The sequence below is a fragment of the Musa acuminata genome, unplaced genomic scaffold (assembly GCF_036884655.1).
Source record: "Musa acuminata AAA Group cultivar baxijiao unplaced genomic scaffold, Cavendish_Baxijiao_AAA HiC_scaffold_1139, whole genome shotgun sequence".
Taxonomy (NCBI): domain Eukaryota; kingdom Viridiplantae; phylum Streptophyta; class Magnoliopsida; order Zingiberales; family Musaceae; genus Musa; species Musa acuminata.
Window position 1 is genome coordinate 3,733,566 of NW_027021351.1, and position 23,935 is coordinate 3,757,500.

A 23,935-nucleotide genomic window follows, 5' to 3' on the forward strand; every position below is an offset into this window, starting at 1 on the left:
TCCGTCTGCTTGGGACTCAAATTTTGATGCACGACTTTTGGTTTGTGTGTCCAAATCTGTTCTTGATTCTCTCATCCACCTTATTTAAAGTCAAAGGGGCCGTATTATGCTTTAATTTTGGTTTTGATGTCATAGTTTGTTTTGGTTTGTTTTCTAATGTTTGTCTTGTTATCTCTCTCTCTTCATAGAAACACTCATAATATAAGCTTAGATTTATCTTTAAATTTATCAAGGTTGCTAGTGGGAAATTGCTCACATGGTGGCATGCACATTCTCGGTCTGTCACCTGTCTCACTCTCTGTAAGGATGAGTCTTTGCTAATATCAGGGTCTGAGGATGGCTCTGTCAGAGTTTGGTCCCTTATGATGTATGTAATTCTTACTTAGTTTTTTTCTTGTCGAAATTGTTCCTTTATGTTGTCTTGTCTAAAATGCTAATATGATTTTTGTAATGTTTGATGAGATGGCACAGGCTTCTACTGGTGTTCTTTATAGATATAGCTTTTCGGAACATTCTTTACGTGTCACTGATGTTGTTACGGGACATGGGTTATGCAACTCCATTATCATCTCAACCTCAGAGGATCGAACATGTAAGGTTCGTTAGTTGTTACACTTTGTACTTCTTTGAAAAGAGTGTTTGGTTATATTAGGAAATTAGTTGTCCATAGGAACACAACCAGATGCCGAGGGACTTCACTGTTGTGTAACTTCAACTGAAAAATTTTGAGGTACACAAATGATGGATCTGAATTTAGAGGTTAATTTCCCTGAATTAGATGATAGCTTATAATATATTACCTCATAACGTACTCTTAGTCTTTGTTTCAAAACAAAGTCTAACTCTGCTCCTCATGTGGAACATGCTGATGGTAAGAATCTTTCATTTCAAAATTTTACTGTAGTGGCAGTATCTTGGAAGCTTGAACAAAAGTTATTTGCTTTATTCTTTCTTTGTCCTAGCCCAATTTAAACTTTGACCTGATGAATGTAAGGATAATGTATGTGTTGTGTATGTTATGAGTTTGTGTGTAGTTTGTGTTGTTCGTGTGTTTTGTATGTTATGAGTTGTGTGTGTTGTGTATGTTTTGTGTGTATTGATATGAGTTGTGTGTTGTGTATATGTGTGTGTTGTGTGTGTAAGTTGCGTGTGTATGTTTGTGTTTTGTATATATTATGTGTGTGTAGTGTGTAGTGTGTTTATGTTTGTGTCGTGTGTTGTGTGTGTTATTTGTGTGTTGTTTGTGTGTGTGTTATGTGCGTTTTGTGTGTGTGTTTTGTATATTATATGTTGTGTGTGTGTTGTGTATGTGTATGTGTATGTGTACATGTCTATGTTATGAGTTTTGTGTGTGTCGTGTATAGTGTGTGTTGTGTTATGTTATGTGTGTGTAGTGTGTGTTGTGTGTATGTGTTGTTTGTCTGTGTGTTATGAGTTGTGTGTGTATATGTTGTTATTAGTTGTGTGTATATGTTATGTGTGTGTGTAATGTATTGTTTGTGTTGTGTGTGTGTAGTAGTGTGTGTATTGTGTTTTTAGTTGTGTGTATTGTTTGTGTGTATATGTTGTGTGTGTGTGTGTGTTGTTTGTGTGTATGTTATGAGTTGTGTGTGTATGTTTTTTGTGTGTAGTGTATTGTATGTGTGTAGTGTGTGTAATAAGTTGTGTGTATATGTGTGTGTTGTATGTATATGTTGCATGTGTGTGTGTGTTGTTATTATAAGTTGTGTATATTGTGTGTGTGTGTTGTGTATGTTATGTGTGTGTGTAGTCTGTAATGTGTGTTGTTTGTGTGTGTGTGTTGTGTAGTGTGAGTTGTGTGTATGTGTGTTATAAGTTACGTATATATGTGTGTGTTTTGTATATGTTATGTGTGTGTGTATGTATGTTATTTGTATATATGTATTGTGTATACTATGTATGTGTTGTATATGTTATATGTGTGTTGTGTATGTTGTATGTGTAGTGTGTATTGTTATGAGTTATGTATGTTTTGTGTGTTGTGTATGTTATGTATAGTGTGTAGTGTGTGTTGTTGTGAGTTATGTATGTTTTGTATATAATGTGTATTGTTATGAGTTATGTTTATATATGTTTGTGTGTTGTGTGTGTGTAGTATTTGTTGGTTGTGTGTTGTGTGTTGTTCGTGTGTATTATGAGTTGTGTGTGTATGTGGTGTGTGTTATACGTTGTATATGTATGTGTGTGTTAGTGTATGTTATTTGTATGTGTGTTATGAGTTGTGTGTTGTGTGTGTGTGGTGTATGTGTGTGTTATGAGTTGTTTGTGTATGTATGTGTAGTGTGTTGTATGAGTTATATATGGAAATGAGATATTAAAATTTGGAAAGGAATATATGTTAATGCAAAATTTGAAAGTTTATAGACACGTAAAGCCACATATAAAAAAAAAGATACTGGAATTTAGTATTATTTGAATTTGTATGCGGATTCCGATTCTTTTAACCGAATACCTGATCCGTTTGCTCACCCAATTAGGCTCTCTTCATTACATTAGCCTATCTTGTGGATCGAAGTCGGTGTCCAATAAGATCATAGGTGTTTATACATATCGATTAACGGTTGGGATGCTTTCTGCCCATGGATCTCATCCGTTAGATCGATGTGGACAAACATGGGAAAACAAAACCGGAGGGTACGATTTAGGACTTGCTTGGAGCAATCGGCGCAAAGAGCGGCGTCCGCAGGCTCCTCATCCGCCTCCTCGATTTCTCCGGCCACTTCTTGGCCTCCGCCGCCACCTTCGTAGAGTCCCCGGCGTTTTGAATACTCCTCTCCTCCGTTGTCCCCGACGACGCGCCAGCGGTGCTCCGGAAGTCCGATCACGGTGGAGGGTGATGAGTGCCGCACAACCCCGCCGGAACCTTGAGAAGAGATAGGCAGTTTCTGCTCATATTTTGCTTGAAGGTGACAGAGATAGCATATACGCACCGTGGTAGCCCGCGAGCTCCGTTTATACTCTCGTGATCCGAAACGCCTACTCTAAAATCCTCAAAACCCCTTCTTTCTTTGGCGGCGCCTCTTCGCCACCGATGGAAGTGGTGATCGCCTCCTCCCCGTTGGACGTCGGCATCGGTTGTTGGGACCTACGCTCGGGCTCCGAGCAACTCCGGTACCGCTCATGCTCCTCCGCTCCACATGGCCTCCTCTGCATAGCCGGCCGCTTTCTCGCTTCCTCGCAGCTCCGCGATTCCCTTTCCTCCGCCTCTTGCCCCATTTTCTTCTGGTCATGGGATAAGGTGAGTCCTAATCCGAACCTTTCTTCCACATCTCCACTTCACGCCCTGTTTCATACTCGTGTTGGATAAACGATCTCATAATTCTCGCTCTATGTTTCAGCCTCAGGTGGAAGTTAAGATCTTCCCGGCTGAGCCGATTGGACCGCTTGTTTCCAATTCAGAAGGCACTTACATCATCGGAGGAGGACCATCCGACATCATCTACCAATGGGAGGTAATCTTTTGCTTTTCCACTTCTGATTTCTTAGGCAAGATTTGCTTTTTCTGTCTTACTTCTCTTTAAGACACTGGTATGAAAATTTTTCGTCTGCTTGGGACTCAAATTTTGATGCACGACTTTTGGTTTGTGTGTCCAAATCTGTTCTTGATATTCTCATCCACCTTGTTTAAAGTCAAAGGGGCCGTATTATGCTTTCATTTTGGTTTTGATGTCATAGTTTGTTTTGGTTTGTTTACTAATGTTTGTCTTGTTAGCTCCCTCTCTTCATAGAAACACTCATAATAAAAGCTTAGATTTATCTTTAAATTTATCAAGGTTCATAGTGGGAAATTGCTCACATGGTGGCATGCACATTATCGGTCTGTCACCTGTCTCACTCTCTCCAAAGACGAGTCTTTGCTAATATCAGGGTCTGAGGATGGCTCTGTCAGAGTTTGGTCCCTTATGATGTATGCAATTCTTACTTAGTTTTTTTCTTGTCGAAATTGTTCCTTTATGTTGTCTTGTCTAAAATGCTAATATGATTTTTGTAATGTTTGATGACATGGCAAAGGCTTCTGCTGGTGTTCTTTATAGATATAGCTTTTCGGAACATGCTTTACGTGTCACTGATGTTGTTACGGGACATGGGTTATGCAACTCCATTATCATCTCAACCTCAGAGGATCGAACATGTAAGGTTCGTTAGTTGTTACACTTTGTACTTCTTTGAAAAGAGTGTTTGGTTATATTAGGAAATTAGTTGTCCATAGGAACACAACCAGATGCCGAGGGACTTCACTGTTGTGTAACTTCAACTGAAAAATTTTGAGGTACACAAATGATGCGTCTGAATTAAGAGGTTAATTTCCCTGAATTAGATGATAGCTTATAATATATTACCTCATAACTTACTCTTAGTCTTTGTTTCAAAACAAAGTCTAACTCTGCTCCTCAAGTGGAACATGCTGATGGTAAAAATCTTTCTTTTCAAAATTTTACTGTAGTGGCAGTATCTTGGTAGCTTGAACAAAAGTTATTTGCTTTATTCTTTCTTTGTCCTAGCCCAATTTAAACTTTGACCTGATGAATGTAATGATAATGTATGTGTTGTGTATGTTATGAGTTGTGTGTGTAGTTTGTGTGTTTGTGTGTTTTGTATGTTATGAGTTGTGTGTGTTGTGTATGTTTTGTGTGTATTGATATGAGTTGTGTGTTGTGTATATGTGTGTGTTGTGTGTGTTGTTTGTGTGTGTAAGTTGCGTGTGTATGTTTGTGTTTTGTATATGTTATGTGTGTGTAGTGTGTAGTGTGTTTATGTGTGTGTCGTGTGTTGTGTGTTATTTGTGTGTTGTTTGTGTGTGTGTTATGTTCGTTGTGTGTGTGTGTTTTGTATATTATATGTTGTGTGTGTGTTGTGTATGTGTATGTGTATGTGTACGTGTCAATGTTATGAGTTTTGTGTGTGTTGTGTATAGTGTGTGTTGTGTTATGTTATGTATGTGTAGTGTGTGTTGTGTGTATGTGTTGTTTGTGTGTGTGTTATGAGTTGTGTGTGTATATGTTGTTATTAGTTGTGTGTATATGTTATGTGTGTGTGTAGTGTATTGTTTGTGTTGTGTGTGTGTAGTAGTGTGTGTATTGTGTTATTAGTTGTTTGTATTGTGTGTATTGTTTGTGTGTATATGTTGTGTGTGTGTGTTTTGTTTGTGTATGTTATGAGTTGTGTGTGTATGTTATGTGTGTGTAGTGTATTGTATGTGTGTAGTGTTTGTTATAAGTTGTGTATATGTGTGTGTTGTGTGTATTGTTTGTGTGTATATGTTGCATGTGTGTGTGTGTTGTTGTTATAAGTTGTGTATGTTGTGTGTGTGTGTTGTGTATAGTGTGTGTTGTGTATGTTATGTGTTTGTGTAGTCTGTAATGTGTGTTGTTTGTGTGTGTGTATTGTGTAGTGTGAGTTGTGTGTATGTGTGTTATTAGTTACGTATATATGTGTGTGTTTTGTATATGTTATGTGTGTGTGTATGTATGTTATTTGTATATATGTATTGTGTATACTATGTATGTGTTGTATATGTTATATGTGTGTTGTGTATGTTGTATGTGTAGTGTGTATTGTTATGAGTTATGTATGTTTTGTGTGTTGTGTATGTTATGTATAGTGTGTAGTGTGTGTTGTTGTGAGTTATATATGTTTTGTATATAATGTGTATTGTTATGAGTTATGTTTATATATGTTTGTGTGTTGTTTGTGTGTAGTATTTGTTGGTTGTGTGTTGTGTGTTGTTCGTGTGTATTATGAGTTGTGTGTGTATGTGGTGTGTGTTATACGTTGTATATGTATGTGTGTGTTAGTGTATGTTATTTGTATGTGTGTTATGAGTTGTGTGTGTGTGGTGTATGTGTGTTATGAGTTGTTTGTGTATGTATGTGTAGTGTGTTGTATGAGTTATATATGGAAATGAGATATTAAAATTTGTAAAGGAATATATGTTAATGCAAAACTTTAAAGTTTATAGACACGTAAAGCCACATATAAAAAAAAAGATACTAGAATTTAGTATTATTTGAATTTGTATGCGGATTCGGATTCGTTTAACCGAATACCTAATCCGTTTGCTCGCCCAATTAGGCTCTCTTCATTACATTAGCCTATCTTGTGGATCGAAGTCGGTGTCCAATAAGATCATAGGTGTTTATACACATCGATTAACGGTTGAGATGCTTTCTGCCGATGGATCTCATCCGTTAGATCGATGTGGACAAACATGGGAAAACAAAACCGGAGGGTACGATTTAGGACTTGCTTGGAGCAATCGACGCAAAGAGCGGCGTCCGCAGGCTCCTCCTCCGCCTCCTCGATTTCTCCGGCCACTTCTTGGCCTCCGCCGCCACCTTCGTAGAGTCCCCGACGTTTTGAATACTCCTTTCCTCCGTTGTCCCCGACGACGCGCCAGCGGTGCTCCGGAAGTCCGATCACGGTGGAGGGTGATGAGTGCCGCACAACCCCGCCGGAACCGTGAGAAGAGATAGGCAGTTTCTGCTCATATTTTGCTTGAAGGTGACAGAGATAGCATATACGCACCGTGGTAGCCCGCGAGCTCCGTTTATACTCTCGTGATCCGAAACGCCTACTCTAAAATCCTCAAAACCCCTTCTTTCTTTGGCGGCGCCTCTTCGCCACCGATGGAAATGGTGATCGCCTCCTCCCCGGTGGATGTCGGCATCGGTTGTTGGGACCTACGCTCGGGCTCCGAGCAACTCCGGTATCGCTCATGCTCCTCCGCTCCACATGGCCTCCTCTGCATAGCCGAACGCTTTCTCGCTTCCTCGCAGCTCCGCGATTCCCCTTCCTCCGCCCCTTGCCCCATTTTCTTCTGGTCATGGGATAAGGTGAGTCCTAATCCGAACCTTTCTTCCACATCTCCACTTCACGCCCTGTTTCATACTCGTGTTGGATAAACGATCTCATAATTCTCGCTCTATGTTTCAACCTCAGGTGGAAGTTAGGAGCTTCCCGGCTGAGCCGATTGGACCGCTTGTTTCCAATTCAGAAGGCACTTACATCATGGGAGGAGGACCATCCGACATCATCTACCAATGGGAGGTAATCTTTTGCTTTTCCACTTCTGATTTCTTAGGCAAGATTTGCTTTTTCTGTCTTACTTCTCTTTAAGACACTGGTATGAGAATTTTTCATCTGCTTGGGACTCAAATTTTGATGCACGACTTTTGGTTTGTGTCCAAATCTGTTCTTGATATTCTCATCCACCTTGTTTAAAGTCAAAGGGGCCGTATTATGCTTTCATTTTGGTTTTGATGTCATAGTTTGTTTTGTTTTGTTTTCTAATGTTTGTCTTGTTAGCTCCCTCTCTTCATAGAAACACTCATAATAAAAGCTTAGATTTATCTTTAAATTTATCAAGGTTGCTAGTGGGAAATTACTCACATGGTGACATGCACATTATCGGTCTGTCACCTGTCTCACTCTCTCCAAGGACGAGTCTTTGCTAATATCAGGGTCTGAGGATGGCTCTGTCAGAGTTTGGTCCCTTATGATGTATGTAATTTTTACTTAGTCTTTTTCTTGTCGAAATTGTTCCTTGATGTTGTCTTGTCTAAAATGCTAATATGATTTTTGTAATGTTTGATGACATGGCAAAGGCTTCTGCTGGTGTTCTTTATAGATATAGCTTTTCGGAACATGCTTTACGTGTCACTGATGTTGTTACGGGACATGGGTTATGCAACTCCATTATCATCTCAACCTCAGAGGATCGAACATGTAAGGTTCGTTAGTTGTTACACTTTGTACTTCTTTGAAAAGAGTGGTTGGTTATATTAGGAAATTAGTTGTCCAGAGGAACACAACCAGATGCCGAGGGACTTCACTGTTGTGTAACTTCAACTGAAAAATTTTGAGGTACACAAATGATGCATCTGAATTAAGAGGTTAATTTCCCTGAATTAGATGATAGCTTATAATATATTACCTCAGAACTTACTCTTAGTCTTTGTTTCAAAACAAAGTCTAACTCTGCTCCTCAAGTGGAACATGCTGATGGTAAGAATCTTTCTTTTCAAAATTTTACTGTAGTGGCAGTATCTTGGTAGCTTGAACAAAAGTTATTTGCTTTATTCTTTTTTTGTCCTAGCCAAATTTAAACTTTGACCTGATGAATGTAATGATAATGTATGTGTTGTGTATGTTATGAGTTATGTGTGTAGTTTGTGTGTTTTGTATGTTATGAGTTGTGTGTGTTGTGTATGTTTTGTGTGTATTGATATGAGTTGTGTGTTGTGTATATGTGTGTGTTGTGTGTGTTGTTTGTGTGTGTAAGTTGCGTGTGTTTGTTTGTGTTTTGTATATTTTATCTGTGTGTAGTGTGTAGTGTGTTTATGTGTGTGTCGTTGTGTGTGTTATTTGTGTGTGTGTTATGTGCGTTGTGTGTGTGTGTTTTGTATATTATATGTTGTGTGTGTGTTGTGTATGTGTATGTGTATTTGTACGTGTCTATGTTATGAGTTTTGTGTGTGTTGTGTTATGTTATGTGTGTGTAGTGTGTGTTGTGTGTATGTGTTGTTTGTGTGTGTGTTATGAGTTGTGTGTGTATATGTTGTTATTAGTTGTGTATATGTTATGTGTGTGTGTTGTGTATGTGTATGTGTATGTGTACGTGTCAATGTTATGAGTTTTGTGTGTGTTGTGTATAGTGTGTGTTGTGTTATGTTATGTATGTGTAGTGTGTGTTGTGTGTATGTGTTGTTTGTGTGTGTGTTATGAGTTGTGTGTGTATATGTTGTTATTAGTTGTGTGTATATGTTATGTGTGTGTGTAGTGTATTGTTTGTGTTGTGTGTGTGTAGTAGTGTGTGTATTGTGTTATTAGTTGTTTGTATTGTGTGTATTGTTTGTGTGTATATGTTGTGTGTGTGTGTTTTGTTTGTGTATGTTATGAGTTGTGTGTGTATGTTATGTGTGTGTAGTGTATTGTATGTGTGTAGTGTTTGTTATAAGTTGTGTATATGTGTGTGTTGTGTGTATTGTTTGTGTGTATATGTTGCATGTGTGTGTGTGTTGTTGTTATAAGTTGTGTATGTTGTGTGTGTGTGTTGTGTATAGTGTGTGTTGTGTATGTTATGTGTTTGTGTAGTCTGTAATGTGTGTTGTTTGTGTGTGTGTATTGTGTAGTGTGAGTTGTGTGTATGTGTGTTATTAGTTACGTATATATGTGTGTGTTTTGTATATGTTATGTGTGTGTGTATGTATGTTATTTGTATATATGTATTGTGTATACTATGTATGTGTTGTATATGTTATATGTGTGTTGTGTATGTTGTATGTGTAGTGTGTATTGTTATGAGTTATGTATGTTTTGTGTGTTGTGTATGTTATGTATAGTGTGTAGTGTGTGTTGTTGTGAGTTATATATGTTTTGTATATAATGTGTATTGTTATGAGTTATGTTTATATATGTTTGTGTGTTGTTTGTGTGTAGTATTTGTTGGTTGTGTTGTGTGTTGTTCGTGTGTATTATGAGTTGTGTGTGTATGTGGTGTGTGTTATACGTTGTATATGTATGTGTGTGTTAGTGTATGTTATTTGTATGTGTGTTATGAGTTGTGTGTGTGTGGTGTATGTGTGTTATGAGTTGTTTGTGTATGTATGTGTAGTGTGTTGTATGAGTTATATATGGAAATGAGATATTAAAATTTGTAAAGGAATATATGTTAATGCAAAACTTTAAAGTTTATAGACACGTAAAGCCACATATAAAAAAAAAGATACTAGAATTTAGTATTATTTGAATTTGTATGCGGATTCGGATTCGTTTAACCGAATACCTAATCCGTTTGCTCGCCCAATTAGGCTCTCTTCATTACATTAGCCTATCTTGTGGATCGAAGTCGGTGTCCAATAAGATCATAGGTGTTTATACACATCGATTAACGGTTGAGATGCTTTCTGCCGATGGATCTCATCCGTTAGATCGATGTGGACAAACATGGGAAAACAAAACCGGAGGGTACGATTTAGGACTTGCTTGGAGCAATCGACGCAAAGAGCGGCGTCCGCAGGCTCCTCCTCCGCCTCCTCGATTTCTCCGGCCACTTCTTGGCCTCCGCCGCCACCTTCGTAGAGTCCCCGACGTTTTGAATACTCCTTTCCTCCGTTGTCCCCGACGACGCGCCAGCGGTGCTCCGGAAGTCCGATCACGGTGGAGGGTGATGAGTGCCGCACAACCCCGCCGGAACCGTGAGAAGAGATAGGCAGTTTCTGCTCATATTTTGCTTGAAGGTGACAGAGATAGCATATACGCACCGTGGTAGCCCGCGAGCTCCGTTTATACTCTCGTGATCCGAAACGCCTACTCTAAAATCCTCAAAACCCCTTCTTTCTTTGGCGGCGCCTCTTCGCCACCGATGGAAATGGTGATCGCCTCCTCCCCGGTGGATGTCGGCATCGGTTGTTGGGACCTACGCTCGGGCTCCGAGCAACTCCGGTATCGCTCATGCTCCTCCGCTCCACATGGCCTCCTCTGCATAGCCGAACGCTTTCTCGCTTCCTCGCAGCTCCGCGATTCCCCTTCCTCCGCCCCTTGCCCCATTTTCTTCTGGTCATGGGATAAGGTGAGTCCTAATCCGAACCTTTCTTCCACATCTCCACTTCACGCCCTGTTTCATACTCGTGTTGGATAAACGATCTCATAATTCTCGCTCTATGTTTCAACCTCAGGTGGAAGTTAGGAGCTTCCCGGCTGAGCCGATTGGACCGCTTGTTTCCAATTCAGAAGGCACTTACATCATGGGAGGAGGACCATCCGACATCATCTACCAATGGGAGGTAATCTTTTGCTTTTCCACTTCTGATTTCTTAGGCAAGATTTGCTTTTTCTGTCTTACTTCTCTTTAAGACACTGGTATGAGAATTTTTCATCTGCTTGGGACTCAAATTTTGATGCACGACTTTTGGTTTGTGTCCAAATCTGTTCTTGATATTCTCATCCACCTTGTTTAAAGTCAAAGGGGCCGTATTATGCTTTCATTTTGGTTTTGATGTCATAGTTTGTTTTGTTTTGTTTTCTAATGTTTGTCTTGTTAGCTCCCTCTCTTCATAGAAACACTCATAATAAAAGCTTAGATTTATCTTTAAATTTATCAAGGTTGCTAGTGGGAAATTACTCACATGGTGACATGCACATTATCGGTCTGTCACCTGTCTCACTCTCTCCAAGGACGAGTCTTTGCTAATATCAGGGTCTGAGGATGGCTCTGTCAGAGTTTGGTCCCTTATGATGTATGTAATTTTTACTTAGTCTTTTTCTTGTCGAAATTGTTCCTTGATGTTGTCTTGTCTAAAATGCTAATATGATTTTTGTAATGTTTGATGACATGGCAAAGGCTTCTGCTGGTGTTCTTTATAGATATAGCTTTTCGGAACATGCTTTACGTGTCACTGATGTTGTTACGGGACATGGGTTATGCAACTCCATTATCATCTCAACCTCAGAGGATCGAACATGTAAGGTTCGTTAGTTGTTACACTTTGTACTTCTTTGAAAAGAGTGGTTGGTTATATTAGGAAATTAGTTGTCCAGAGGAACACAACCAGATGCCGAGGGACTTCACTGTTGTGTAACTTCAACTGAAAAATTTTGAGGTACACAAATGATGCATCTGAATTAAGAGGTTAATTTCCCTGAATTAGATGATAGCTTATAATATATTACCTCAGAACTTACTCTTAGTCTTTGTTTCAAAACAAAGTCTAACTCTGCTCCTCAAGTGGAACATGCTGATGGTAAGAATCTTTCTTTTCAAAATTTTACTGTAGTGGCAGTATCTTGGTAGCTTGAACAAAAGTTATTTGCTTTATTCTTTTTTTGTCCTAGCCAAATTTAAACTTTGACCTGATGAATGTAATGATAATGTATGTGTTGTGTATGTTATGAGTTATGTGTGTAGTTTGTGTGTTTTGTATGTTATGAGTTGTGTGTGTTGTGTATGTTTTGTGTGTATTGATATGAGTTGTGTGTTGTGTATATGTGTGTGTTGTGTGTGTTGTTTGTGTGTGTAAGTTGCGTGTGTTTGTTTGTGTTTTGTATATTTTATCTGTGTGTAGTGTGTAGTGTGTTTATGTGTGTGTCGTTGTGTGTGTTATTTGTGTGTGTGTTATGTGCGTTGTGTGTGTGTGTTTTGTATATTATATGTTGTGTGTGTGTTGTGTATGTGTATGTGTATTTGTACGTGTCTATGTTATGAGTTTTGTGTGTGTTGTGTTATGTTATGTGTGTGTAGTGTGTGTTGTGTGTATGTGTTGTTTGTGTGTGTGTTATGAGTTGTGTGTGTATATGTTGTTATTAGTTGTGTATATGTTATGTGTGTGTGTTGTGTATGTGTATGTGTATGTGTACGTGTCAATGTTATGAGTTTTGTGTGTGTTGTGTATAGTGTGTGTTGTGTTATGTTATGTATGTGTAGTGTGTGTTGTGTGTATGTGTTGTTTGTGTGTGTGTTATGAGTTGTGTGTGTATATGTTGTTATTAGTTGTGTGTATATGTTATGTGTGTGTGTAGTGTATTGTTTGTGTTGTGTGTGTGTAGTAGTGTGTGTATTGTGTTATTAGTTGTTTGTATTGTGTGTATTGTTTGTGTGTATATGTTGTGTGTGTGTGTTTTGTTTGTGTATGTTATGAGTTGTGTGTGTATGTTATGTGTGTGTAGTGTATTGTATGTGTGTAGTGTTTGTTATAAGTTGTGTATATGTGTGTGTTGTGTGTATTGTTTGTGTGTATATGTTGCATGTGTGTGTGTGTTGTTGTTATAAGTTGTGTATGTTGTGTGTGTGTGTTGTGTATAGTGTGTGTTGTGTATGTTATGTGTTTGTGTAGTCTGTAATGTGTGTTGTTTGTGTGTGTGTATTGTGTAGTGTGAGTTGTGTGTATGTGTGTTATTAGTTACGTATATATGTGTGTGTTTTGTATATGTTATGTGTGTGTGTATGTATGTTATTTGTATATATGTATTGTGTATACTATGTATGTGTTGTATATGTTATATGTGTGTTGTGTATGTTGTATGTGTAGTGTGTATTGTTATGAGTTATGTATGTTTTGTGTGTTGTGTATGTTATGTATAGTGTGTAGTGTGTGTTGTTGTGAGTTATATATGTTTTGTATATAATGTGTATTGTTATGAGTTATGTTTATATATGTTTGTGTGTTGTTTGTGTGTAGTATTTGTTGGTTGTGTTGTGTGTTGTTCGTGTGTATTATGAGTTGTGTGTGTATGTGGTGTGTGTTATACGTTGTATATGTATGTGTGTGTTAGTGTATGTTATTTGTATGTGTGTTATGAGTTGTGTGTGTGTGGTGTATGTGTGTTATGAGTTGTTTGTGTATGTATGTGTAGTGTGTTGTATGAGTTATATATGGAAATGAGATATTAAAATTTGTAAAGGAATATATGTTAATGCAAAACTTTAAAGTTTATAGACACGTAAAGCCACATATAAAAAAAAAGATACTAGAATTTAGTATTATTTGAATTTGTATGCGGATTCGGATTCGTTTAACCGAATACCTAATCCGTTTGCTCGCCCAATTAGGCTCTCTTCATTACATTAGCCTATCTTGTGGATCGAAGTCGGTGTCCAATAAGATCATAGGTGTTTATACACATCGATTAACGGTTGAGATGCTTTCTGCCGATGGATCTCATCCGTTAGATCGATGTGGACAAACATGGGAAAACAAAACCGGAGGGTACGATTTAGGACTTGCTTGGAGCAATCGACGCAAAGAGCGGCGTCCGCAGGCTCCTCCTCCGCCTCCTCGATTTCTCCGGCCACTTCTTGGCCTCCGCCGCCACCTTCGTAGAGTCCCCGACGTTTTGAATACTCCTTTCCTCCGTTGTCCCCGACGACGCGCCAGCGGTGCTCCGGAAGTCCGATCACGGTGGAGGGTGATGAGTGCCGCACAACCCCGCCGGAACCGTGAGAAGAGATAGGCAGTTTCTGCTCATATTTTGCTTGAAGGTGACAGAGATAGCATATACGCACCGTGGTAGCCCGCGAGCTCCGTTTATACTCTCGTGATCCGAAACGCCTACTCTAAAATCCTCAAAACCCCTTCTTTCTTTGGCGGCGCCTCTTCGCCACCGATGGAAATGGTGATCGCCTCCTCCCCGGTGGATGTCGGCATCGGTTGTTGGGACCTACGCTCGGGCTCCGAGCAACTCCGGTATCGCTCATGCTCCTCCGCTCCACATGGCCTCCTCTGCATAGCCGAACGCTTTCTCGCTTCCTCGCAGCTCCGCGATTCCCCTTCCTCCGCCCCTTGCCCCATTTTCTTCTGGTCATGGGATAAGGTGAGTCCTAATCCGAACCTTTCTTCCACATCTCCACTTCACGCCCTGTTTCATACTCGTGTTGGATAAACGATCTCATAATTCTCGCTCTATGTTTCAACCTCAGGTGGAAGTTAGGAGCTTCCCGGCTGAGCCGATTGGACCGCTTGTTTCCAATTCAGAAGGCACTTACATCATGGGAGGAGGACCATCCGACATCATCTACCAATGGGAGGTAATCTTTTGCTTTTCCACTTCTGATTTCTTAGGCAAGATTTGCTTTTTCTGTCTTACTTCTCTTTAAGACACTGGTATGAGAATTTTTCATCTGCTTGGGACTCAAATTTTGATGCACGACTTTTGGTTTGTGTCCAAATCTGTTCTTGATATTCTCATCCACCTTGTTTAAAGTCAAAGGGGCCGTATTATGCTTTCATTTTGGTTTTGATGTCATAGTTTGTTTTGTTTTGTTTTCTAATGTTTGTCTTGTTAGCTCCCTCTCTTCATAGAAACACTCATAATAAAAGCTTAGATTTATCTTTAAATTTATCAAGGTTGCTAGTGGGAAATTACTCACATGGTGACATGCACATTATCGGTCTGTCACCTGTCTCACTCTCTCCAAGGACGAGTCTTTGCTAATATCAGGGTCTGAGGATGGCTCTGTCAGAGTTTGGTCCCTTATGATGTATGTAATTTTTACTTAGTCTTTTTCTTGTCGAAATTGTTCCTTGATGTTGTCTTGTCTAAAATGCTAATATGATTTTTGTAATGTTTGATGACATGGCAAAGGCTTCTGCTGGTGTTCTTTATAGATATAGCTTTTCGGAACATGCTTTACGTGTCACTGATGTTGTTACGGGACATGGGTTATGCAACTCCATTATCATCTCAACCTCAGAGGATCGAACATGTAAGGTTCGTTAGTTGTTACACTTTGTACTTCTTTGAAAAGAGTGGTTGGTTATATTAGGAAATTAGTTGTCCAGAGGAACACAACCAGATGCCGAGGGACTTCACTGTTGTGTAACTTCAACTGAAAAATTTTGAGGTACACAAATGATGCATCTGAATTAAGAGGTTAATTTCCCTGAATTAGATGATAGCTTATAATATATTACCTCAGAACTTACTCTTAGTCTTTGTTTCAAAACAAAGTCTAACTCTGCTCCTCAAGTGGAACATGCTGATGGTAAGAATCTTTCTTTTCAAAATTTTACTGTAGTGGCAGTATCTTGGTAGCTTGAACAAAAGTTATTTGCTTTATTCTTTTTTTGTCCTAGCCAAATTTAAACTTTGACCTGATGAATGTAATGATAATGTATGTGTTGTGTATGTTATGAGTTATGTGTGTAGTTTGTGTGTTTTGTATGTTATGAGTTGTGTGTGTTGTGTATGTTTTGTGTGTATTGATATGAGTTGTGTGTTGTGTATATGTGTGTGTTGTGTGTGTTGTTTGTGTGTGTAAGTTGCGTGTGTTTGTTTGTGTTTTGTATATTTTATCTGTGTGTAGTGTGTAGTGTGTTTATGTGTGTGTCGTTGTGTGTGTTATTTGTGTGTGTGTTATGTGCGTTGTGTGTGTGTGTTTTGTATATTATATGTTGTGTGTGTGTTGTGTATGTGTATGTGTATTTGTACGTGTCTATGTTATGAGTTTTGTGTGTGTTGTGTTATGTTATGTGTGTGTAGTGTGTGTTGTGTGTATGTGTTGTTTGTGTGTGTGTTATGAGTTGTGTGTGTATATGTTGTTATTAGTTGTGTATATGTTATGTGTGTGTGTTGTGTATGTGTATGTGTATGTGTACGTGTCAATGTTATGAGTTTTGTGTGTGTTGTGTATAGTGTGTGTTGTGTTATGTTATGTATGTGTAGTGTGTGTTGTGTGTATGTGTTGTTTGTGTGTGTGTTATGAGTTGTGTGTGTATATGTTGTTATTAGTTGTGTGTATATGTTATGTGTGTGTGTAGTGTATTGTTTGTGTTGTGTGTGTGTAGTAGTGTGTGTATTGTGTTATTAGTTGTTTGTATTGTGTGTATTGTTTGTGTGTATATGTTGTGTGTGTGTGTTTTGTTTGTGTATGTTATGAGTTGTGTGTGTATGTTATGTGTGTGTAGTGTATTGTATGTGTGTAGTGTTTGTTATAAGTTGTGTATATGTGTGTGTTGTGTGTATTGTTTGTGTGTATATGTTGCATGTGTGTGTGTGTTGTTGTTATAAGTTGTGTATGTTGTGTGTGTGTGTTGTGTATAGTGTGTGTTGTGTATGTTATGTGTTTGTGTAGTCTGTAATGTGTGTTGTTTGTGTGTGTGTATTGTGTAGTGTGAGTTGTGTGTATGTGTGTTATTAGTTACGTATATATGTGTGTGTTTTGTATATGTTATGTGTGTGTGTATGTATGTTATTTGTATATATGTATTGTGTATACTATGTATGTGTTGTATATGTTATATGTGTGTTGTGTATGTTGTATGTGTAGTGTGTATTGTTATGAGTTATGTATGTTTTGTGTGTTGTGTATGTTATGTATAGTGTGTAGTGTGTGTTGTTGTGAGTTATATATGTTTTGTATATAATGTGTATTGTTATGAGTTATGTTTATATATGTTTGTGTGTTGTTTGTGTGTAGTATTTGTTGGTTGTGTTGTGTGTTGTTCGTGTGTATTATGAGTTGTGTGTGTATGTGGTGTGTGTTATACGTTGTATATGTATGTGTGTGTTAGTGTATGTTATTTGTATGTGTGTTATGAGTTGTGTGTGTGTGGTGTATGTGTGTTATGAGTTGTTTGTGTATGTATGTGTAGTGTGTTGTATGAGTTATATATGGAAATGAGATATTAAAATTTGTAAAGGAATATATGTTAATGCAAAACTTTAAAGTTTATAGACACGTAAAGCCACATATAAAAAAAAAGATACTAGAATTTAGTATTATTTGAATTTGTATGCGGATTCGGATTCGTTTAACCGAATACCTAATCCGTTTGCTCGCCCAATTAGGCTCTCTTCATTACATTAGCCTATCTTGTGGATCGAAGTCGGTGTCCAATAAGATCATAGGTGTTTATACACATCGATTAACGGTTGAGATGCTTTCTGCCGATGGATCTCATCCGTTAGATCGATGTGGACAAACATGGGAAAACAAAACCGGAGGGTACGATTTAGGACTTGCTTGGAGCAATCGACGCAAAGAGCGGCGTCCGCAGGCTCCTCCTCCGCCTCCTCGATTTCTCCGGCCACTTCTTGGCCTCCGCCGCCACCTTCGTAGAGTCCCCGACGTTTTGAATACTCCTTTCCTCCGTTGTCCCCGACGACGCGCCAGCGGTGCTCCGGAAGTCCGATCACGGTGGAGGGTGATGAGTGCCGCACAACCCCGCCGGAACCGTGAGAAGAGATAGGCAGTTTCTGCTCATATTTTGCTTGAAGGTGACAGAGATAGCATATACGCACCGTGGTAGCCCGCGAGCTCCGTTTATACTCTCGTGATCCGAAACGCCTACTCTAAAATCCTCAAAACCCCTTCTTTCTTTGGCGGCGCCTCTTCGCCACCGATGGAAATGGTGATCGCCTCCTCCCCGGTGGATGTCGGCATCGGTTGTTGGGACCTACGCTCGGGCTCCGAGCAACTCCGGTATCGCTCATGCTCCTCCGCTCCACATGGCCTCCTCTGCATAGCCGAACGCTTTCTCGCTTCCTCGCAGCTCCGCGATTCCCCTTCCTCCGCCCCTTGCCCCATTTTCTTCTGGTCATGGGATAAGGTGAGTCCTAATCCGAACCTTTCTTCCACATCTCCACTTCACGCCCTGTTTCATACTCGTGTTGGATAAACGATCTCATAATTCTCGCTCTATGTTTCAACCTCAGGTGGAAGTTAGGAGCTTCCCGGCTGAGCCGATTGGACCGCTTGTTTCCAATTCAGAAGGCACTTACATCATGGGAGGAGGACCATCCGACATCATCTACCAATGGGAGGTAATCTTTTGCTTTTCCACTTCTGATTTCTTAGGCAAGATTTGCTTTTTCTGTCTTACTTCTCTTTAAGACACTGGTATGAGAATTTTTCATCTGCTTGGGACTCAAATTTTGATGCACGACTTTTGGTTTGTGTCCAAATCTGTTCTTGATATTCTCATCCACCTTGTTTAAAGTCAAAGGGGCCGTATTATGCTTTCATTTTGGTTTTGATGTCATAGTTTGTTTTGTTTTGTTTTCTAATGTTTGTCTTGTTAGCTCCCTCTCTTCATAGAAACACTCATAATAAAAGCTTAGATTTATCTTTAAATTTATCAAGGTTGCTAGTGGGAAATTACTCACATGGTGACATGCACATTATCGGTCTGTCACCTGTCTCACTCTCTCCAAGGACGAGTCTTTGCTAATATCAGGGTCTGAGGATGGCTCTGTCAGAGTTTGGTCCCTTATGATGTATGTAATTTTTACTTAGTCTTTTTCTTGTCGAAATTGTTCCTTGATGTTGTCTTGTCTAAAATGCTAATATGATTTTTGTAATGTTTGATGACATGGCAAAGGCTTCTGCTGGTGTTCTTTATAGATATAGCTTTTCGGAACATGCTTTACGTGTCACTGATGTTGTTACGGGACATGGGTTATGCAACTCCATTATCATCTCAACCTCAGAGGATCGAACATGTAAGGTTCGTTAGTTGTTACACTTTGTACTTCTTTGAAAAGAGTGGTTGGTTATATTAGGAAATTAGTTGTCCAGAGGAACACAACCAGATGCCGAGGGACTTCACTGTTGTGTAACTTCAACTGAAAAATTTTGAGGTACACAAATGATGCATCTGAATTAAGAGGTTAATTTCCCTGAATTAGATGATAGCTTATAATATATTACCTCAGAACTTACTCTTAGTCTTTGTTTCAAAACAAAGTCTAACTCTGCTCCTCAAGTGGAACATGCTGATGGTAAGAATCTTTCTTTTCAAAATTTTACTGTAGTGGCAGTATCTTGGTAGCTTGAACAAAAGTTATTTGCTTTATTCTTTTTTTGTCCTAGCCAAATTTAAACTTTGACCTGATGAATGTAATGATAATGTATGTGTTGTGTATGTTATGAGTTATGTGTGTAGTTTGTGTGTTTTGTATGTTATGAGTTGTGTGTGTTGTGTATGTTTTGTGTGTATTGATATGAGTTGTGTGTTGTGTATATGTGTGTGTTGTGTGTGTTGTTTGTGTGTGTAAGTTGCGTGTGTTTGTTTGTGTTTTGTATATTTTATCTGTGTGTAGTGTGTAGTGTGTTTATGTGTGTGTCGTTGTGTGTGTTATTTGTGTGTGTGTTATGTGCGTTGTGTGTGTGTGTTTTGTATATTATATGTTGTGTGTGTGTTGTGTATGTGTATGTGTATTTGTACGTGTCTATGTTATGAGTTTTGTGTGTGTTGTGTTATGTTATGTGTGTGTAGTGTGTGTTGTGTGTATGTGTTGTTTGTGTGTGTGTTATGAGTTGTGTGTGTATATGTTGTTATTAGTTGTGTATATGTTATGTGTGTGTGTTGTGTGTGTGTAGTCTATTGTTTGTGTTGTGTGTGTGTAGTAGTGTGTGTATTGTGTTATTAGTTGTGTATTGTGTGTATTGTTTGTGTGAATATGTTGTGTGTGTGTGTGTTGTTTGTGTATCGATATGAGTTGTGTGTTGTGTATATGTGTGTGTTGTGTATGTTGTTTGTGTGTGTAAGTTGCGTGTGTATGTTTGTGTTTTGTATATGTTATGTGTGTGTAGTGTGTAGTGTGTTTATTTGTGTGTCGTGTGTTGTGTGTGTTATTTGTGTGTTGTTAGTGTGTGTGTTATGTGCGTTATGTGTGTGTGTTTTGTATATTATACGTTGTGTGTGTGTTGTGTATGTGTATGTGTACGTGTCTATTTTATGAGTTTTGTGTGTGTTGTGTATAGTGTGTGTTGTGTTATGTTATGTGTGTGTAGTGTGTGTTGTGTGTATGTGTTGTTTGTGTGTGTGTTATGAGTTGTGTGTGTATATGTTGTTATTAGTTGTGTGTATATGTTATGTGTGTGTGTTGGGTGTGTGTAGTGTATTGTTTGTGTTGTGTGTGTGTAGTAGTGTGTGTATTGTGTTATTAGTTGTGTGTATTGTTTGTTTGTATATGTTGTGTGTGTGTGTGTTGTTTGTGTATGTTATGAGTTGTGTGTGTATGTTATGTGTGTGTAGTGTATTGTATGTGTGTAGTGTGTGTTATAAGTTGTGTGTATATGTGTGTGTTGTGTGTATTGTTTGTGTGTATATGTTGCATGTGTGTGTGTGTTGTTGTTATAAGTTGTGTATGTTGTGTGTGTGTTGTGTATAGTGTGTGTTGTGTATGTTATGTGTGTGTGTAGTCTGTAATGTGTGTTGTTTGTGTGTGTGTATTGTGTAGTGTGAGTTGTGTGTATGTGTGTTATAAGTTACGTATATATGTGTGTGTTTTGTATATGTTATGTGTGTGTGTATGTATGTTATTTGTATATATGTATTGTGTATACTATGTATGTGTTGTATATGTTATATGTGTGTTGTGTATGTTGTATGTGTAGTGTGTATTGTTATGAGTTATGTATGTTTTGTGTGTTGTGTATGTTATGTATAGTGTGTAGTGTGTGTTGTTGTGAGTTATGTATGTTTTGTATATAATGTGTATTGTTATGAGTTATGTTTATATATGTTTGTGTGTTGTGTATGTGTACTATTTGTTGGTTGTGTGTTGTGTGTTGTTCGTGTGTATTATGAGTTGTGTGTGTATGTGGTGTGTGTTATACGTTGTATATGTATGTGTGTGTTAGTGTATGTTATTTGTATGTGTGTTATGAGTTGTGTTGTGTGTGTGTGGTGTATGTGTGTGTTATGAGTTGTTTGTGTATGAATGTGTAGTGTGTTGTATGAGTTATATATGGAAATGAGATATTAAAATTTGTAAAGGAATATATGTTATTGCCAAACTTGAAAGTTTATAGACACGTAAAGCCACATATAAAAAAAAGATACTGGAATTTAGTATTATTTGAATTTGTATGCGGATTCGGATTCGTTTAACCGAATACCTGATCCGTTTGCTCACCCAATTAGGCTCTCTTCATTACATTAGCCTATCTTGTGGATCGAAGTCGGTGTCCAATAAGATCATAGGTGTTTATACACATCGATTAACGGTTGAGATGCTTTCTGCCGATGGATCTCATCCGTTAGATCGATGTGGACAAACATGGGAAAACAAAACCGGAGGGTACGATTTAGGACTTGCTTGGAGCAATCGGCGCAAAGAGCGGCGTCCGCAGGCTCCTCCTCCGCCTCCTCGATTTGTCCGGCCACTTCTTGGCCTCCGCCGCCACCTTCGTAGAGTCCCCGACGTTTTGAATACTCCTCTCCTCCGTTGTCCCCGACGACGCGCCAGCGGTGCTTCGGAAGTCCGATCACGGTGGAGGGTGATGAGTGCCGCACAACCCCGCCGGAACCTTGAGAAGAGATAGGCAGTTTCTGCTCATATTTTGCTTGAAGGTGACAGAGATAGCATATACGCACCGTGGTAGCCCGCGAGCTCCGTTTATACTCTCGTGATCCGAAACGCCTACTCTAAAATCCTCAAAACCCCTTCTTTCTTTTGCGGCGCCTCTTCGCCACCGATGGAAGTGGTGATCGCCTCCTCCCCGGTGGACGTCGGCATCGGTTGTTGGGACCTACGCTCGGGCTCCGAGCAACTCCGGTACCGCTCTTGCTCCTCCGCTCCACATGGCCTCCTCTGCATAGCCGGCCGCTTTCTCGCTTCCTCGCAGCTCCGCGATTCCCCTTCCTCCGCCTCTTGCCCCATTTTCTTCTGGTCCTGGGATAAGGTGAGTCCTAATCCGAACCTTTCTTCCACATCTCCACTTCACGCCCTGTTTCATACTCGTATTGTATAAACGATCTCATAATTCTCGATCTATGTTTCAGCCTCAGGTGGAAGTCAAGAGCTTCTCGGCTGAGCCGATTGGACCGCTTGTTTCCAATTCAGAAGGCACTTACATCATGGGAGGAGGACCATCCGACATCATCTACCAATGGGAGGTAATCTTTTGCTTTTCCACTTCTGATTTCTTAGGCAAGATTTGCTTTTTCTGTCTTACTTCTCTTTAAGACACTGGTATGAGAATTTTCCGTCTGCTTGGGAGTCAAATTTTGATGCACGGCTTTTGGTTTGTGTGTCCAAATCTGTTCTTGATTCTCTCATCCACCATGTTTAAAGTCAAAGGGGCCGTATTATGCTTTCATTTTGGTTTTGATGTCATAGTTTGTTTTGTTTTGTTTTCTAATGTTTGTCTTGTTAGCTCCCTCTCTTCATAGAAACACTCATAATAAAAGCTTAGATTTATCTTTAAATTTATCAAGGTTGCTAGTGGGAAATTGCTCACATGGTGGCATGCACATTATCGGTCTGTCACCTGTCTCACTCTCTCCAAGGACGAGTCTTTGCTAATATCAGGGTCTGAGGATGGCTCTGTCAGAGTTTGGTCCCTTATGATGTATGTAATTCTTACTTAGTTTTTTTCTTGTCGAAATTGTTCCTTTATGTTGTCTTGTCTAAAATGCTAATATGATTTTTGTAATGTTTGATGACATGGCAAAGGCTTCTGCTGGTGTTCTTTATAGATATAGCTTTTCGGAACATGCTTTACGTGTCACTGATGTTGTTACGGGACATGGGTTATGCAACTCCATTATCATCTCAACCTCAGAGGATCGAACATGTAAGGTTCGTTAGTTGTTACACTTTGTACTTCTTTGAAAAGAGTGGTTGGTTATATTAGGAAATTAGTTGTCCATAGGAACATAACCAGATGCCGAGGGACTTCACTGTTGTGTAACTTCAACTGAAAAATTTTGAGGTACACAAATGATGCATCTGAATTAAGAGGTCAATTTCCCTGAATTAGATGATAGCTTATAATATATTACCTCATAACTTACTCTTAGTCTTTGTTTCAAAACAAAGTCTAACTATGCTCCTCAAGTGGAACATGCTGATGGTAAGAATCTTTCTTTTCAAAATTTTACTGTAGTGGCAGTATCTTGGTAGCTTGAACAAAAGTTATTTGCTTTATTCTTTTTTTGTCCTAGTCAAATTTAAACTTTGACCTGATGAATGTAATGATAATGTATGTGTTGTGTATGTTATGAGTTATGTGTGTAGTTTGTGTAGTTTGTGTGTTTTGTATGTTATGAGTTGTGTGTGTTGCGTATGTTTTGTGTGTATTGATATGAGTTGTGTGTTGTGTATATGTGTGTGTTGTGTTTGTAAGTTGCATATGTATGTTTGTGTTTTGTATATATTATGTGTGTGTAGTGTGTAGTGTGTTTATGTGTGTGTCGTTGTGTGTGTTATTTGTGTGTTGTTTGTGTGTGTGTTATGTGCGCGTGTGTGTGTTTTGTATATTATATGTTGTGTGTGTGTTGTGTATGTGTATGTGTATGTGTACGTGTCTATGTTATGAGTTTTGTGTGTGTTGTGTTATGTTATGTGTGTGTAGTGTGTGTTGTGTGTATGTGTTGTTTGTGTGTGTGTTATTAGTTGTGTGTGTATATGTTGTTATTAGTTGTGTTTATATGTTATGTATGTGTGTTGTGTGTGTGTAGTGTATTGT

The 23,935-nt window shown here is 38.9% G+C and overlaps 1 pseudogene; it reads left to right on the top strand.

The window, feature by feature from the left end:
- LOC135671493 (protein ROOT INITIATION DEFECTIVE 3-like) overlaps positions 1–18,856 on the top strand; it is a 36,341-nt pseudogene extending 17,485 nt beyond the window's left edge.
- Positions 18,857–23,935: the final 5,079 nt, after the last annotated feature.